The following is a 6,513-nucleotide window of genomic DNA, read 5'->3' as shown; positions in this document are numbered from 1 at the left end:
ATTCATGCAGTGATAAACACACATTTCTTATATGCATTATGCAGAACCTTGCACGTTTTCCTGTATTTTCTTTTATTTCTTTTGTAGTGTTTAAAGCAGGACATGATTCATTTGAAAGAAGAAGAAAGATGTTTATAAAAGAGTCCTGTGCAAGCAGAAAAAATGCAAACTGTGGTCCTCATAAAATTGGAGGCCACCCCAGAGCTCAGGACCTCTAGACCTTTTGCTAAGCCCTGGTGAAAAATGTCATGGAGGTCCACTAGCTTCTTCCAGGTTTATGGGGTGATTTAATGCAGGTCACTTCAACAGGAATCTCTACGCTTGCTCCACTGCCACTCCAGATCTGCTAAACCAACCAGGTACTGTGGTGTTGTCTGTAATGACAGTGGCGGCAGCTGCCCTCCAACAGCCCCCAAAAAATGCAGGGTCTCCTTCAGCAATATGGGGAAGACCACGTATTTGGTGCCTTACCAAAATTTGGACAAACTTTATTGATTCAATTTATTCACCTGGAGTGCAGTCTGCTGTTTGTATACCCCTGGGCATATTTGAACCATTAAGATGTGCCATTCACAGTGTCCTTTTTCTGCTTGCCATTCATTCAGAGTTAGCACTGCAGAAATATTAGCACTGCAGCAGTTGGTTTCTCTGTTGTCTGGTGGAAATCTAAGGGCTGGCTGGTATGACTTTACAAGTCTCACTGCATATTCCCGATTTTGGCCACCTTCACATGCATGTTTTCACTCCTGCCATGTGGTTTATGTCAGTATTTTAGTGGTGCAGCCTTTGGACTTGATTTCAATGTTATGCTTTCTGCTATGTGTTGACAGTGTCTTCAATGAAGTAATAAACTTGCAATAATATTAACGTGGTATGAACAGGAGGAAAGACAATCCTACAATTTTTAAAGGGAAAAGGGGAAAAAAACTGTGCCAGAACTTGACAATAACTTGAATCTCAATGCAGGAACTTACTGTTGTCAGGCTTTATTTGATCAATTTAGTTCTTGAGAGAAATCCACAGACACACACACACATGCACACAAGCCAAACAGCTATGTTAACAGGTTTGTGTAATAAAAAATTGATTCATTTGAAAACAATGTAATGTTACTGACTGTTACTATATAACATGTAACACAGCCTAAAGCTATATGCTATGCAAAATGAAAGAGCATGCCAGAAATAATTTGAAAAAGTATATGCTGTGCATTTCGTTGTTTGTTGTTGGGGTTTTCTGAGCTAGACAAAGGATACTATGCCAAATGCAATGTTCTGTACAAAGATAATTTTACAACTGTTTACATAAAAATGATAGATTTTACAAATCTATCTGCCAGTCAAATCCTGCTCTTGTTTACAATGTATATGCAAGTAAGCAATTTCACACAATATACATTAATGCAAAATTTGGTACTGCATGTACTATACACCTGGAAAAAGAGGAAGATGAAGATGAGAAGAGGGGCACAAAGCTCTTTCAATTTAGATTTTTAGATTTTGTTGTACATGGATGTTATTCTAAAACCATCTTTAGAAAGCAGAGAAACTACTTTTAAAGCAAAGCAGATGTCCAGACCTGTTTCAGCTTGCAAGCCTTCTCTGCCCAGTAGGCCCTTCTCACCCTGTTACACCAAGCAGCCCAGAGATTAACTAGCACCTGGCAGGTTGCTAGTATTGCCAGGTGCATTTTTTATTGCAAACTTTGCAATATGTGCTGTGCTGCTTAAAGCTCCAGCTTCTGGATTCAGGCACTTTGGCTTTAATGTGCAAGGCTCTCAGGGTAAAGTTTGAATGCATACCTTCAGGGATCCTAATGAGCTCTACAAGTAAAGGGACCTCCTTGTCACCTCCCCAGCGTGGGAAGTTTGATGGTAAATCCCAGGAGCTGTGTGAGCTCTGTCTCTCCTGTCATCCTCTCACACCACTGAGCAGAACATCAGCGGGTTGCATCCACCAGCTTCTTAGATGCCACCATGGCATAATGGACACTGTTGGGGATGCTCTGCTTTGTGTCCCCTCAATTCAGTTCCCTCTTAATATTTCTGATCCTGTGATCCTTACATCCCTTTATTTCACTAATTTATTTTCTAATTTTCCATTTATTTTATTAGTTTATTTTCTTCCTTTTCTCTCTTTTTCCTCTAGCCCCTACCCATTCTGGGAAACTTTGAGGTTTTCTAAGGGCCAGCCTTGTCCTAAAAGCAAAATTTCAAAAAGGAGTAGCTGGCTTTTGAGAGAAGCCACATCAGCGCCAGCAGGTGAAGCTGTACTACAGTAGTGCCTTCTTAGTGCTCCTACTGTCTTGTGCTTCATGGCACAGCCAGATGGTTGGATGGGGAAGACAGGGAAACTTTTCTTCTTCACAAGAAGGTCTTATGGTGCTGAGCTTTCCATGAACACTTTCCCTCAGGCTTCCCTCCATGACTGATTTGGGGTTTTATCTCTCTCTTGCCACTGAAGCTGGAATTTTCCTTCCAGGTTATGTACAGGTTGTAGCATAGAGGGTGTTGGTCTCTTCTCCCAAGTACAAAGCGATAGGATGAGAGGAAATGGCCTCAAGTTGTGCCAGGGAAGGTTCAGATTGGGTATTAGGAAAAATTTCTTCACAGAAAGAGTTGCAAAGCCCTGGAACAGGCTGCCCAGGGAAGTGGTGGAGTCACCATCTCTGGAGGTGTTTAAAAGACACGTAGATGAGGCTCTTAGTGATATGATTTAGAGGTGGACTTGACAGTGTTAGATTAACATTTGGACTCGACCATCTTCAACGTCTTTTCCAACCAAAATGATTCTATGATCCTATGATTCTACAACTGCCCTGTGGCACTTTGTATTGCAGACTGGCAGGTGCCAGGGGAGTAAAGGGCTTCTGCAGGCCAGCAGACCCTGAATGCTTCAAACTGGACGAACTTTGTAATGTGCGGTGAAAGAAACAGAAATGCAGTTTTGAGTCACCCAGAGAAGTCAAGCTCCACTTGCTTTTTTACATGGTTCCATTCATTTTTACATGAATTTCCAGGAAATTAGACTGTACTTTAGAATTTCAGAGACAGGCTTCAGCTCTGGAGCCTCCAAGAGGTTGCATAATCTGTATGAACCCTTTCATCCATCACAGAGTTGGCATGTCAGGTGTTTGGAAGCACAAAATAACACTACACAACAGTTGAGGAGGGGCAGTGAAAAATGCCGTGTTCTGTGAAATTTGTAAGAAGGAATTAGGTAGACTGAAAGTGTTTACTCAGTGAGGACTTGGCTGGAGCACATGCACCCTTTGTGAAAAATACTGTAGTATCTTCCTTCAGCAGAAGCAGCTAGAGCTCTAGGAATGTATCTCCTTCAGAAGATGAGAAGAACAGCATTCCTTTCCACACCCTGATGGGAGAACGCTGCCCACTAAATACTTCTCACAGTCCCTGACCATTTAGTATTGGTCTATAATCTAACCTTTATAAAGCCCAAAACTTCTCAGGTGGTCCTTGGTAGGGCTGCAAGCTTGCACTGAACTGTACCAGGTTTGCTTGTGGTGTGATGCACCCTGCGTTTTCCATTGTTTATTTGCGGCTAATCTCCTTCAATTTTTCATCTTTATTAATGTGGATAGTCAAGGAGTGGAAAACATGTTATAGGAAGCCTTATAGCTACTCGCTGGAGGAAAGAAGCGGAGGAGAGCACATCTCTTGTAACTACAGAAGACTCAGAACATGGAAGCATTCAGGGGAATTGAGGTTGTTTCACTGAGAGACCTGACATGAATCCAGGAATAAAAAATAATCACCTGCTTTAGTTTTAACTGCCACAGTTTAATTTTTAGATTAGAAAATATGAGATCTATCATAATCCATGGCTAGGTTAATGACTTCAATTGTATGAGACTCTTCTCTAGCTTGAAACAGATGAGCAGGGAAGAGCTGGTGCCACAGAAGCAGGCTAGAAATCCAAGGGAAAGAGGAGCAATTCCTGGGGAAGTGCACAGGTGCAGGAGAAGACAAAGATTTGCCTCATGTGGCACGGTTGTGGGAAGCTTTTTAGTAGAGCAGACTGAAAAAAATTAAAAAGAATCAGGGAGGTGCTCTTCTCCTGACAAAAGTGTATTTGTCAAAATGCAATTATTTTGTGGAAATGTGTCAAAATTTAAAACGGGAAAGCGAGAAACAATTATCTTTTGACTCTCTCATTTCCCTGTGATAATGTCAATTGTTTTCATTCGTGCAAGTGAAAACGTTTGTTTCTGATTTCCTTGTTCAGATCTGGACTTTTCTATTGCAACATTTGCTGTTGTATTTACATATTTCTATCTATATGTTCCATATCCATATTGCCTCAGTGTTGCAGAAGCACAGAATTTCCGATTTTGCAGAAACATTTGTATCTAGTCTTTTTGTCTGTTTTGAAAAGTTAGTTTGCTTTTGAAATGGTGATCTTCCCCACTCAGAACGGACATGGAGATATATGTGGCACCTCTGCTTCGAAATGAGAAGAATTCATTTTGCCCTCAAAACCTTCTGAGGCCGAGGGGTTGGTTGTGTTTTGGATCAGTCCCTGTTCTGAGCTCTTGGTTTTGGTTCTGAGGACTTAGAATGATTGAGCGGTGGTAACCAATCCCTGGATAGCATATGTGTTCCTAATGTTTTCTAGAGCAATTTGGATTACTTTCAGCTACTTTCCATAAGTTCTTCAGGAGTCCTTCCTCTCATGCCCTGGTGATGCCACTCTCAGTTCCACCGTGAAACCAAGTCACAATCTCTGGAGAAGTACACCGCAGACAGAGCAACTGTCTAGAAAGCTTCCAGTTACCTCTCTTACCCTTTCGACACTCTTTCCTTCTTCTGAAAAAGGCCAGCACACTGTGTATATGCCTATTTTCTAAACCTGCAATGCTTTTCTTTGCATTCTCTGCACCACTGGCCTACACTTTGGTTTGGCATTTAAAATGTAATTCTTAACAGCAACATTGGGAGGAATTAAACAACGATCACAAATCAACAGTTTTTAGGAAATAACTGCTTGTGAATAGCAGTTCTTGTGCCTCACTTCAAAATCCTTCAGCATGAGTCTGCAATTAGGGAAAGAACAAAAGAAATTCCAGAGACAGAGACGTTTTTCCCAAGAGGGTATGTGTGTGTGTGCATGTGTGCGTGCAGAGGGGGTGAGCGCTAATTGTCCCCACTATGCTCCTTGTGTCCAAGCCAACCTGGCAGAGAAGTCAAGTGGGATTTAGCAGAGATCTAAACCAGAAAGGTAAGAGAAACACTGTGTTTCCCAGCTACTGCCTCACGTTTTCCCTCCCCCACCGGGGCCTTGGGAGGTTGCTGCTGCATCAGTGGAGGATGGCAGAAATGTGCATTCATAGCAGCAAAAGTCAGTTTTAAAAAATTTCCCAGGTGAGTGTCAGTGTGATGCTAATCAAATTGAGGGTTGATTGCAAAACTAAAAATGAAGTAAACGCTTTGCATAATTTGGTAGACTGCTGGTGTGTGTGTGCGTGTGTATGTTTATAGACTCTTCCTTAAGTATTGTGAATTGAATTAATCATGAAAAGAGTGTTAATATTCTTCATGCAGTTCCAGAGCTGGTTTGTACGTTCCAGACTGGAGTGAGGACTGGTTTAGAACTATGAGAGACTGGCCCTTGTTCGCCAACTGCTACCTTTGTGGGCAAGGTTTAAAGGCAGTTCAATGTATTTTGCATGACTTGAGACATTTTAGACTGTATTTTATGTTTACCATGTAGAAAATTAAAGAGCTGCTTTATCTCAGCTTCTAGGAATGCTTAACTTATACGCCTGTGCCTACTTGAGTAACCACAGCTATTGAAATAAAGCACATGAAATCCCAGATCCAGTTGCAACACCCCAAAAATGCAGCCTCAATGTTTCTGAGGAAGCCCCACAAATTGCCAGTTCTCATCAAGCATCCATCAGTGCCTCCAAAGCCAGGCTTACTTATATCAGCTCAGAGTCTGACCCATGAAATAAACTTGTTCTTTCTCTCACTAAGACCTCACAAATTGCCCAGTCCCATCCAAGCCTACAGCAGTTTTCTGTCTCATTTACGTTGATTTGAGTTGGGTGAGTTTAGATTAAGCAGAGGTATTGACACAGTAGGAGACCCGGCCAGTCCCTTTGATGCCTTTTGTTTGCCTGCACGTAGACTGAATGAACGCCCTTTCTCCCTACAAAGACTTTACAATGCAAACATCTTCCTGGCAGTGCAGGTGGACTTCTCTGTTCAAGTCAGCCCTGTTTTGTTCTGTGAGATGAAACAAAATGACCACAGCTTATTTGACTAGCTCTAGATCCATTGCTTAGACGTGTTTTCTCAGTAAAGCCAAACCCAATTTGCACCAGTTACCTGGAGCATTGGATTGAACCCATCGCTTTTAATTCTTTTCTTTATTTGAGGAAGAACAGAGCTTCTAAAAGGTTCCTTGAGGCATCTTCATTTTCCCTCCTATGCTAATCTTGTCCTTCGGGATATCACCATCGATCCTTAGGTGCTGTCAGGCTGCTGTGCAG

The sequence above is a fragment of the Columba livia genome, chromosome 1, assembly GCF_036013475.1.
Source record: "Columba livia isolate bColLiv1 breed racing homer chromosome 1, bColLiv1.pat.W.v2, whole genome shotgun sequence".
Classification (NCBI taxonomy): Eukaryota; Metazoa; Chordata; class Aves; order Columbiformes; family Columbidae; genus Columba; species Columba livia.
This window is presented reverse-complemented; position numbering follows the sequence as displayed.